We start from the raw sequence: 11,166 nt of genomic DNA, 5'->3' as shown, positions 1-11,166 counted from the left end.
CAGACCCCTCAGGCCCACGCTTTTAAGTCTGCAGTCCCAAAGTCTCTCTGGGCACCAGGTGACCGGCTCTGCCTGCGCAATAAGCAGGGGGCTCCTTGGTACAGCAGAGAACAACCTGGACATTGCTTGGTGGGCTTAGGCCGAGACTGTCGCTGCTTTTTGTATTGCTTTGCTTTGTCTTGTTTTGCTTTGTCTTTATATCTTTGATATCTTTGCCTCTGTCGAGTGGGGTTATCAGGTGGTTTTTGCATGTGAACGTATTTGATATTTTTCTTTGTTGTTGTTGTTGTTGTTGTGCTTGGTGATTTGCTTTGTTCTGAAACTGCCCTGCCGGGGCCCAGCTTGTGAGGCACGGTCAGCAGATCAGAAATCTCCCGCCCGCACCCATACACACACACTGAAGGAGTGCCCTAGGACTCACGAGCTCTGGACAAAGGACTGGTGGTGCTCCTCTCGGTGTGCATACGCGCGGACAAGGGCAGAAGCTGCACTGACTTTGTGGAGACTATCATCCAGACCCCTCAGGCCCACGCTTTTAAGTCTGCAGTCCCAAAGTCTCTCTGAGCACCAGGTGACCGGCTCTGCCTGCGCAATAAGCAGGGGGCTCTTTGGTACAGCAGAGGACAACCTGGTCATTGCTTGATGGGCTCAGGCCGAGACGGTCGCTGCTTTTTTGTTTTGCTTTGTTTTGCTTTGCTTGGTTTTGTTTTGCTTTATCTTGTATCTTTGATATCTTTGCCTGTGTCGAGCGGGGGTTATCGGCTGTTTTTTTTTTTTTTTTTTTTTTTTTTTTTTCTTCTTTGCTGTTGTCGTTGCTGCTGTGCTTGGTGATTTGCCTTGTTCTGGGACTTCCCTGCCGGGGCCCAGCTTGGGTGGCACGGGACTCGGCATATCTGGGGGCCAACTCCAGACCAAATCGGAGTGCAGCCGGGGTTGACCTGCAGGTCACATACCTAGAGGGGGTTCTCGGCAGGCTCTGGAGCCCATAGAGGCCAAATCACATTGGGGTGGTCAACCCTCACGCAGCAGAGTGCCCTGCGGGGGGCAGAGCCAAGTCTCACGGCAGGTCAGCCCAGGAGTTGACCCCACCTGCTCATTAGCGGGAAGCAATTAAAGATCTTCTTGAACGGGACAGTGTACACAACACAAGACTCACCTTTGGAGCACACGCAGAGGAGGACGACGTGGTGCGAGTCAAATATAAAGGACACATACTACACAAGATAACCTAGCAAGAACTAAGAACTCTAGGGGATCTACCTAATATATCAAAATAAACACAGTCAGCCAGAATGGGGAAACAAAGATACACGTCCCAAATAAAAGAACAGAAGAAGCTTCCACAACTGGAACCAAATGAAGCAGACGTAACCAACCTCTCAGAGACAGAGTTCAGAACACTGGTGATAAGAATGTTTAAGGAGCTTAGAGAAGACATAAAGAAGGATGTAGAAATCATAACAAACGAGCTTAGAGAAAACATAAAGAAGGATGTAGAAATCATAACGAAAAACCAGATGGAACTAAAGAACACAATTACCGAAATTAAGAACTCACTTGAAGGAATTACCAGCAGGCTAGATGAAGCAGAGGATCGAATCAGCGACTTAGAAGACAAGGTAGCAGAGATCACCCAAACGGAACAACAGAAAGAAAAAAGAATAAAAAACAATGAAGATGGCCTAAGAGACCTCTGGGATAACATCAAGCGCAACAACATGCGCATCATAGGAATACCAGAAGGTGAAGAGAGCAAGCAAGGGATTGAGAACATATTTGAAGTAATAATGTCTGAAAACTTCCCCAACCTGATGAAGGAAACCAACATACAAGTCCAGGAAGTGCAGAGAGTTCCAACCAGGATTAACCCAAACAGGTCCACACCAAGACACATTATAGTTAAAATGGCAAAGCTTAAAGACAAAGAGAGAATCCTAAAAGCAGCAAGAGAAAGACGGAGGGTTACATACAAGGGAACTCCCATAAGACTATCAAATGATTTTTCTACAGAAACATTGAAGGCCAGGAGGGAGTGGCAGGAGATACTTAAAGTGATGGAAAACAAAGGCCTACAACCTAGATTGCTTTATCCAGCAAGGCTATCATTTAAAGTTGATGGAGAGATAAAGAGCTTTCCAGAAAAAAATAAGCTAAAGGAATTTATTACCACCAAGCCAGCATTGCAAGAAATACTAAAAGGTCTTCTGTAAATAGAAGAAAGATCAAAACAACCTAACTACAAATTTAAAAATGGCAATATCTATGTACCTATCAATAATCACTTTAAATGTAAATGGATTAAATGCTCCAATCAAAAGACATAGGGTGGCTGACTGGATAAGACAGCAAGACCCTTGTATATGCTGTATACAAGAGACTCACCTCAGAACAAAAGACACACACAGGCTGAAAGTGAAGGGTTGGAGTAAGATATTTCATGCAAATGGAAACGAGAAAAAAGCTGGAGTTGCAATACTTATTTCTGACAAAATAGACTTTAAAATGAAGAACATACTAAAAGATAAAGATGGGCACTATATAATAATAAAGGGATCGATCCGACAAGAGGACATAACCCTAGTAAACATCTATGCACCAAACATAGGAGCACCTAAATATATAAAACAGGTACTGACTGACATAAAGGCAGAGATCAACAGTAACACTATTATAGTCGGGGACTTCAACACACCTCTGACCACAAGGGACAGGTCTTCCAGACAGAAAATCAATATGGAAACAACAGCCTTAAATGATACATTGGACCACTTGGATTTAATCGATATTTTCAGAACATTTCACCCCAATGCTGCAAAATACACCTTCTTCTCAAGCGCACATGGAACATTTTCCAAGATAGATCATATGTTAGGCCACAAAACAAGTCTTGATAAATTTAAGAAAATTGAAATCATACCAATTGTCTTCTCTGATCACAATGCTATGAAATTAGAAATGAACTACAGGAAAAAAACGGGAAGACACACCAATTCATGGAGGCTGAATAACTTATTACTAAATAATGAATGGGTCAAGCAGGAGATCAAGGAAGAAATCAAAAGATATTTCGAGATAAATGAAAATGAAAACACGACGACCCAAAATCTTTGGGATGCCGCAAAAGCAGTCCTAAGAGGGAAATTCATAGCTTTGCAGGCCTACCTAAAGAAACAAGAAACATCACTAATCAACAGTTTATCTTCACATTTAAGGGATCTGGAAAAAGAACAGCAAAATAAGCCCAAAGGGAACACAAGAAAGGAGATAATAAAGATCAGAGCAGAATTAAATGAAATAGAAACCAGAAAAACAATACAAAAGATCAATGAATCCAAGAGTTGGTTCTTAGAGAAGATAAACAAAATCGACAAACCATTAGCCAGGCTCATTAAAAAAAAGAGAGAGAGGACCCAAATTAATAAAATCAGAAACGAAAGAGGAGAAGTGACAACGGACACTGCAGAAATACAAAGAGTTTTAAGAAGTTACTATGAGCAACTATATGCCAACAAATTTGACAATTTGGAAGAAATGGACAATTTTCTAGAGGCGTACAACCTTCCAAGGCTAACTCAAGAAGAAACAGAAAACCTGAATAGACTGATTACCACCACGGAAATTGAATCAGTAATCAACAGTCTCCCAACAAACAAAAGCCCTGGACCAGATGGCTTTACAGGTGAATTTTACAAAGCGTTCAAAAAAGAATTATCACCAATTCTCCTCAAGCTCTTCCAAAAAATCCAGAAGGAGGGAAGACTCCCAAACACTTTTTACGAAGCCACTATCACCCTGATCCCAAAATTAGACAAAGACACCACAAAAAAAGAAAACTACAGGCCGATATCTTTAATGAACATAGATGCAAAAATCCTCAACAAAATATTAGCAAACAGAATTCAGCAATACATTAAAAAGATCATTCACCACGATCAAGTGGGATTCATTCCTGGTATGCAGGGGTGGTTCAACATCCGCAAATCTATTAATGTGATACACCACATTAACAAAATGAAAAATAAAAATCACATGATCATATCAATAGATGCAGAAAAAGCATTTGATAAAATCCAACAGCCATTTATGATAAAAACCCTTAAGAAAGTGGGAATAGAGGGATCTTATCTCAACATAATAAAGGCCATATATGACAAACCCACAGCTAACATCATACTCAATGGGGAAAAGCTAAAACCATTCCCCCTAAGATCAGGAACAAGGCAAGGATGCCCATTATCTCCGCTTCTATTCAACATAGTTCTGGAAGTTCTTGCCACAGCAATCAGACAAGAAAAAGAAATAAAAGGCATCCAGATTGGTAAGGAGGAAGTAAAGTTATCATTGTATGCAGATGATATGATACTATATATAGAGAACCCTAAAGACTCCACCAAGAAGCTATTAGAGCTGATAGATGAATTTAGTAAAGTGGCAGGATACAAAATTAATATTCAGAAATCAGTTGCATTTGTATATACCAATAATAAAACATCAGAAGGAGAAATTAAAAAAAACAATCCCATTTACAATCGCTCCAAAGACTATAAAATACCTGGGAATAAATTTAACCAAAGAAGTAAAAGATCTATACTCAGAAAATTATAAGACACTGATGAAAGGAATGAAGGAAGATATAAATAGATGGAAACACATATCATGTTCATGGATAGGAAGAATTAATATAGTTAAAATGTCCATACTGCCTAAGGCAATATACATATTCAATGCAATTCCTATCAAACTGCCAACGTCGTTTTTCACAGAAATAGAACATATAATCCTAAAATTTATATGGGACCATAAAAGACCCCGAATAGCAAAGGCAATCTTGAGAAATAAGAACAAAGTGGGAGGTATAACAATACCTGACTTCAAATTATACTACAAGGCTACAGTAATCAAAACAGCATGGTACTGGCATAAAAACAGACACATAGATCAATGGAACAGAATAGAGAGTCCAGAAATAAATCCACGCCTATATGGCCATTTAATCTACGACAATGGAAGCAAGAATGTACGATGGAGTAATGACAGTCTATTCAATAAATGGTGCTGGGAAACCTGGACAGACACATGCAAAAAAATGAAGTTGGACCACCTCCTTACACCATATACAAAAATAAATTCAAAATGGCTTAAAGACTTAAATGTAAGGTCTGAAACCATAAAATACCTAGAAGAAAATATAGGAAGAAACTTCTCAGACATTACCCGGAGTAAGATTTTTACTGATATACACCCTCGCGCGAGGGAACTAAGAGAAAGAATAAACATGTGGGATTATATCAAACTAAAAAGTTTTTTCACAGCAAAGGAAACCATCAATAAAACAAGAAGGGATCCTACTGAATGGGAAAAGATATTTGCCAGTGATATATCTGATAAGGGATTAATATCACAAATCTATGGAAAACTTACTCAACCCAACTCCAAAAAAACAAACGATCCAATTAAAAAATGGGCAGAGGACTTGAAGAGACATTTTTCTGAAAAGGACATACAGATGGCAAACAGACATATGAAGAAATGCTCAACCTCACTAACCATCAGAGAAATGCAAATAAAAACCACAATGAGATACCACCTCACCCCAGTCAGAATGGCTATCATCAATAAATCAACAAACAACAAGTGCTGGCGCGGATGTGGAGAAAAGGGAACGCTTGTGCACTGTTGGTGGGATTGCAGACTGGTGCAGCCGCTATGGAAAACAGTATGGAGGTATCTCAAAATTCTGAAAATGGAACTACCTTATGATCCAGTAATTCCACTCCTAGGTATCTATCCGGAGAAATCCAGAACTTCAATTCAAAAATCACTATGCACTCCTATGTTTATTGCAGCACTATACACAATAGCTAAGACATGGAAACAACCAAAATGCCCATCGGTAGATGACTGGATTAAGAAACTGTGGTACATTTATACAATGGAGTATTATGCAGCCATAAGGAAGAAAGAAATCTTACCATTTGCAACAACATGGATGGATCTAGAGAACATTATGTTAAGTGAAATAAGTCAGACAGAGAAAGATAAGTTCCATATGATCTCACTTATTTGCGGATTCTAAAGAAAAGAATAAGTGAATGAACTAATCAGAAACTGTTTGGGAGACAATGAGGAAAAAATGAGGGTTGCTAGATGGGCGGGGGGAGTGGGGGGTGGGGGGGAGGGTGAGGGGATTGGAGGGCAGTCGGTGACCACAGGATGGCCACGGGGTTTGAAAATTAATCTGGGGAACGTAATTTGGTGGTTACCAGAGCGTAAGGGGGTGGGGGGGGGGGGGAGGGGGGTGAGGGGGATCAAATGCACGGTGATGGAAGGGGAGCTGACTCTGGGTGGTGAACACACAGTGTGATTTATGGATGATGTGATTCAGAATTGCACAACTGAAATTTATGTAATTCTACTAACAATTGTCACCCCAATAAATTAAAAAAAAAAAAAAAAAAAAAAAAAGAATAGCATACTAGGTAAAAAAAAAAAAAAAAAAAAAAAAGAATGCTTCTATTTTGAAAAAAAAAAAAAAAAAAAAAACAAAACTGAAGGGCGTCATGAGATCCTTGGCTTCTCCCCGCGTGTTCCTGGATGCAGGTGGGGGGACGGTGTGGTGAGGGAGCGTGGAGCAGTTGTCCTCCTCCCTTCCCACCTGCCCCACCTGTCCCCTGCAAGGGCACAGTTGCGTGAGAAAGAGCCTTGGACTGAGAGCTGCTTCTCATAGTTCAGAACCACGAGGAGCAGCAGGTTGCAGGACAAACTCTTCAAACCATCTCCAGCTCAGAACAGATTATGCCACCAAGAGGTTCGAGAGCCTCCCTGGGGCTGAACTGGCCCAACCAAGGCACCCACGTGCCCCCTTGGGTTTCTGGTCAGTCCAGGTTGACCCTGGTTTTGGACTGGAGTGTGGAGTTGTATTTAATACCTCAAGGTTCGTGTGGCTCTCGGGAACGTTGGGCAGTAGGACCAGTGTGTGCTGTTGACACATGAGCAGGATTTGGTTTTGGGAAGTTGCCTCTCCCCCTTCCTCCCTTCTGCCCCACTGCTCCCTTCCTCTGTGTTGTCTGCTTGTGTTACACACACTGATGGCAATAACTTCTTCCAGCTCCTTGAGGAAGTGGGAGAGGCCTGCAGCCTGCACTGCTGGGTGTTTCTCTCTCTTGCTCTCCCTTTCCTTCGGTTTTGGCTGCAGAGAGCCTTTCCTCCTGACTCTCATTCCCTCACAGCAGCATTTCTCATCCTGTGCCTCCCTTGTGGATGGGGTCTTGCCTTTTAAAATTCTGTGTTTCCGTGTCCGCCTCTCATCTGCGCCCCTGTATCATCTGTCCGTGTGATGGGAACGTGCTTGTAAACTGCATAACAGATCTACTTTGTGTATTTGTGTGTTTATGGGGTGGTTTATTGTTTTTGCTGGTCGCTAGACCCCTTTGTATGACCGTTTGGAGTCTGAGCAGGCCAGAGGCTAACCAGCTAACGTCAGGACCCTCAGCAGTGAGCTTGTTGGGGGGACCCAGCTGCTCTTGGACAAGTGGCTGAGCCTCCTGTCCGGCCTCCTCTTTTTTTTTTTTTTTTTTTTTTTTAAGTATCTTGTGTGTATTTCTAACTGATCGTATTGGAAAAAAAAAACCCTTAGTATTTCAGTAAAAATGCCTGTTGTAAGATGACCCTCCTGTAACTTCTATCTGTTCTTTTTTGAGGCTCAGGGAGAATCTAGCATTTTTTTTTTTCCAAACTACTTTTTGTCACTGTGACAGTTGTAAATAAAGTTTGAAAATGCTTTCCAAAAAAAAAAAAAAAAAGGCAAAACCCAACAGTATAAAGAGCTAAAAAATAAGCAAGTAATTCACAAAGACATACACACATCAAGAGAGATTTGAAAAGATGTTCAATCTTACCCATGATTAAAAATATAAGTCAAGAGCCGGCCCGGTGTCTCAGGCAGTTGGAGCTCCGTGCTCCTAATGCTGAAGGCTACCGGTTCGACTCCCACAAGGGATGGTGGGCTGTGCCCCCTGCAACTAATAACAGCAACTGGACCTGGAGCTGAGCTGCACCCTCCACAACTAAGACTGAAAGGACAACTTGACTTGGAAAAAGTCCTGCAAGTACACACTGTTCCCCAATAAAGTCCTGTTCCCCTTCCCCAATAAAATCTAAATATATATATATATATATATATATATATATATATATATATATATATATATATCAAAACAATAAAATACTATCTTCACTTATCACTTTGTGAAACGTTTAAAATTTGATTATATGTAGAGCAAGTGAGTGTATGAGGAAATAGATTCATATATTGCTGGTAGGACATGCATATTTTCTTTGAATGTTGTGGGCTTTGCTAGCACCTTCTCAGCAATCATTCCCCAGGTTTTCCTTCCTAATGATTTATAGATTTTCATTTGTGTATCTATTCTTCCCACTCACAGCCCATGTATTTTGGGGTAAACTGATTCTATTCCCAGTTCTTCTGGTCACAGACATTGGTTCAGGGGAGGACTTGTGACCCAAGCAAGCCTATAAAGGTGCACCTTAAGAGCCCTGCTTACTTGGAATACTGGGTCAGAAGTTTTCTCTGTTGGACTTAAAGGAAGAGACTCACAGCCTCCATTGCCACTTGCAGCCATCTCATGGCCACCTTGGTAAAGCAATGGTTCTCAGCTTGTAGAGTGCATCAGAATCACCTAATTTGTTAAAACTCAGATTACTGATCTCCACCCCTGGTGTTTTACATTCCGTAGGTCTGAGGTAGGGAACTTCCATAGGTCTGAGGTAGAGAACTTTTCTAAGTTCCCCCGTGATGCTGATGCTGCTGGTCCAGGGACCACACTTAGAAAACCACTTGGATAAAGTAGGACTTCAGAGCAGAGAGAATGAACGAAACTGTGTAGCTATAGCTTACCCTACCACTGGAGCTGTGTTTTGTTATTTGCAACCAAAAGCATCCTAACCAACAAACTCCACAATCTTGCCACTGAAACTTTACCCTATAGATATCCTTGCAGAAGTTCACCAAAATGTATGTCCACGCAGTGTTACTTGTAATAGCTAAAACTGGAAGCAATCAAAGCATTTATCAATAGGGAATTGATACATCTTACGGAATCATCCATCTAATGGAATACTGTGTAGTGTTAAAATTTATGAAATAGTCTGCCTATGCTCACAGAGAAATAGCTCTATATTAAGTATAAAAATCTATGATGACTAAAAGAGAGTAATTTATACCTTTTAAATAAAAGAATGGATAAACAGATAAAATATATGCAGGTACATGCTTAATTATTTCCTGGAAGACTAATTACTTCTTGGGAGGGTGAATTCTGATTAAGAATGACTGTATTTGAGGAGAGGGATTGGGAATGAGGTGGTGCTAGAGGTTTTTCAGTCTTCATTTTGTGCATGTTTATTGTTTGAGTTGTCTAACCTTAGGTAAAATTTTTTTTAAAAAGAGAAAATGTCATTCGGAGTTATCTGGGGTAGGTGTAGGCCAATTTTAATTTCCTTCTTGCATTTCTGTATTGAAAAAACAACTAACAAATGTTATATTATTTTTTAAAAGATAAATAAGATAAATGGAAAATTAAAGACTACTCAGGCATCCTGATGTGCAGCCAAGCCTGAGTGCCACTGACATGGTGCAGAGGTTATAAGCCGGTGAGGAATTATACCTATCCAGATTGAGACTCAACTAGCGAGCTGCTTATTATACTTCAATGTGAATATGAGTTGTAAAAATGCAGATTCTGATTCTGAGAGACAGTGAGTAGATCTGAGGTGGGACCTAATACTCTGCATTCTTAAGAGTCTCCCATGTGATGCTAACGTTGCTGGCCCACTGATTACACTTTGATAGCAAGAAAAAAGGAGAAGAGGAAGATGAAGGAAGAGGGGGTAGGGGTCCATGAAGATGAAGAGGAAGGGACAGATATGAGACACTGCGGAAGTAGTGGGCATTTGGAATGAGAAAAGAGCCTAGGATGACCAGGTTTCTGGCCTCAGTGATGTGAGAATGCTGGTGACATTAACCAAAGATAGAGGAATCGAGCTGGAGGAGGAGGTAGAGGAAACAGTAGAGGAGTGGGAACAAGACTTCACATTTAAATATAATGAGTTGTGATTTTTCCGAGAGAGTATTATGTGGACTTGTCCAGATGACATTCGAACTCTGCATCTGCTCAGTAGAGTTCTGAGAGGTAGATTTGGAAGTCATCTTATAAAGGTAAGAGTTGAGGCTATGGGATAGGATGAAACTGATCAGGGAGAAAGAATAGTGAGAAGATGGCTGAGAACAGAAACTCTGAGAAATGCTAACCTTAAGAGACACTCTAAGGAAGGCCTTTTGGCTCTTTGTGCAGCACCACGGCGGTCGGAAAGAGTAAGCACCTTATGAAAGGCAGCAAGAAGGGAGCCAAGAAAAAAGTGGCTGACCCATTTTATAAGTAAGATTGGTATGATGTTAAAGTACCAGCTATGTTCAATACAAGAAATATTGGGAAAACACCAGTCATGAGAACTCAAGGAACCAAAACTCCATCTGTGGTCTCAAGGGTCATGTTTTTGAAGTGAGCCTAGCTGATCTGCAGAATGATGAAGCTGCATTTAGAAAATTCAAGTTAATTACTGAGGATGTTCAGGGCAAAAACTGCCTAATTTTCATGGCATGGATCTTACATGTGACAAAATATGCTTCATGGTCAAAAAAATGGCAGACCATGATAGAAGCTCATGTTGATGTCAATAGTACCAAGGGTTATTTGCTTCATACAGTCTGTGCTGGTTTTACCAAAAAACGCAACAATCAGATTCGAAAGACCTCTTATGCTCAGCATCAACAGGTCTGCCAAATCTGGAGGATGATGGAAATCATGACCCAAGAGATACAGACAAATGACTTGAAAGTCGTCATCAATAAATTGGTTCCACATAGCATTGGAAAAAACATAGAAAAGACTTGCCAATCTATTTATCTGTTCCATGATGTCTTTGCTAGAAAAGTCAAAACGCTGAAGAAGCCCAAGTTTGAAATTGGGAAAACTCATGGAGCTTCATGGTGAAGGTGGCAGTTCTGGAAAAGCTACTGGGGATGAGACAGGTGCTAAAGTTGAACGAGTTGATGGATATGAGCCCCCAGTCCAAGAATCTGTTTAA

The 11,166-nt window shown here is 40.8% G+C and overlaps 1 pseudogene; it reads left to right on the top strand.

Annotated features, from left to right (window-relative positions):
• The first annotated feature begins 6,560 nt into the window (after positions 1-6,560).
• On the top strand, positions 6,561-11,166 carry LOC117015638 (40S ribosomal protein S3a-like; annotated as a pseudogene).

Source organism: Rhinolophus ferrumequinum, chromosome X (assembly GCF_004115265.2).
Source record: "Rhinolophus ferrumequinum isolate MPI-CBG mRhiFer1 chromosome X, mRhiFer1_v1.p, whole genome shotgun sequence".
Taxonomy (NCBI): Eukaryota; Metazoa; Chordata; class Mammalia; order Chiroptera; family Rhinolophidae; genus Rhinolophus; species Rhinolophus ferrumequinum.
Note: the sequence above shows the minus strand (reverse complement) of the source record. Positions and strands in the feature narration are given on the sequence as shown.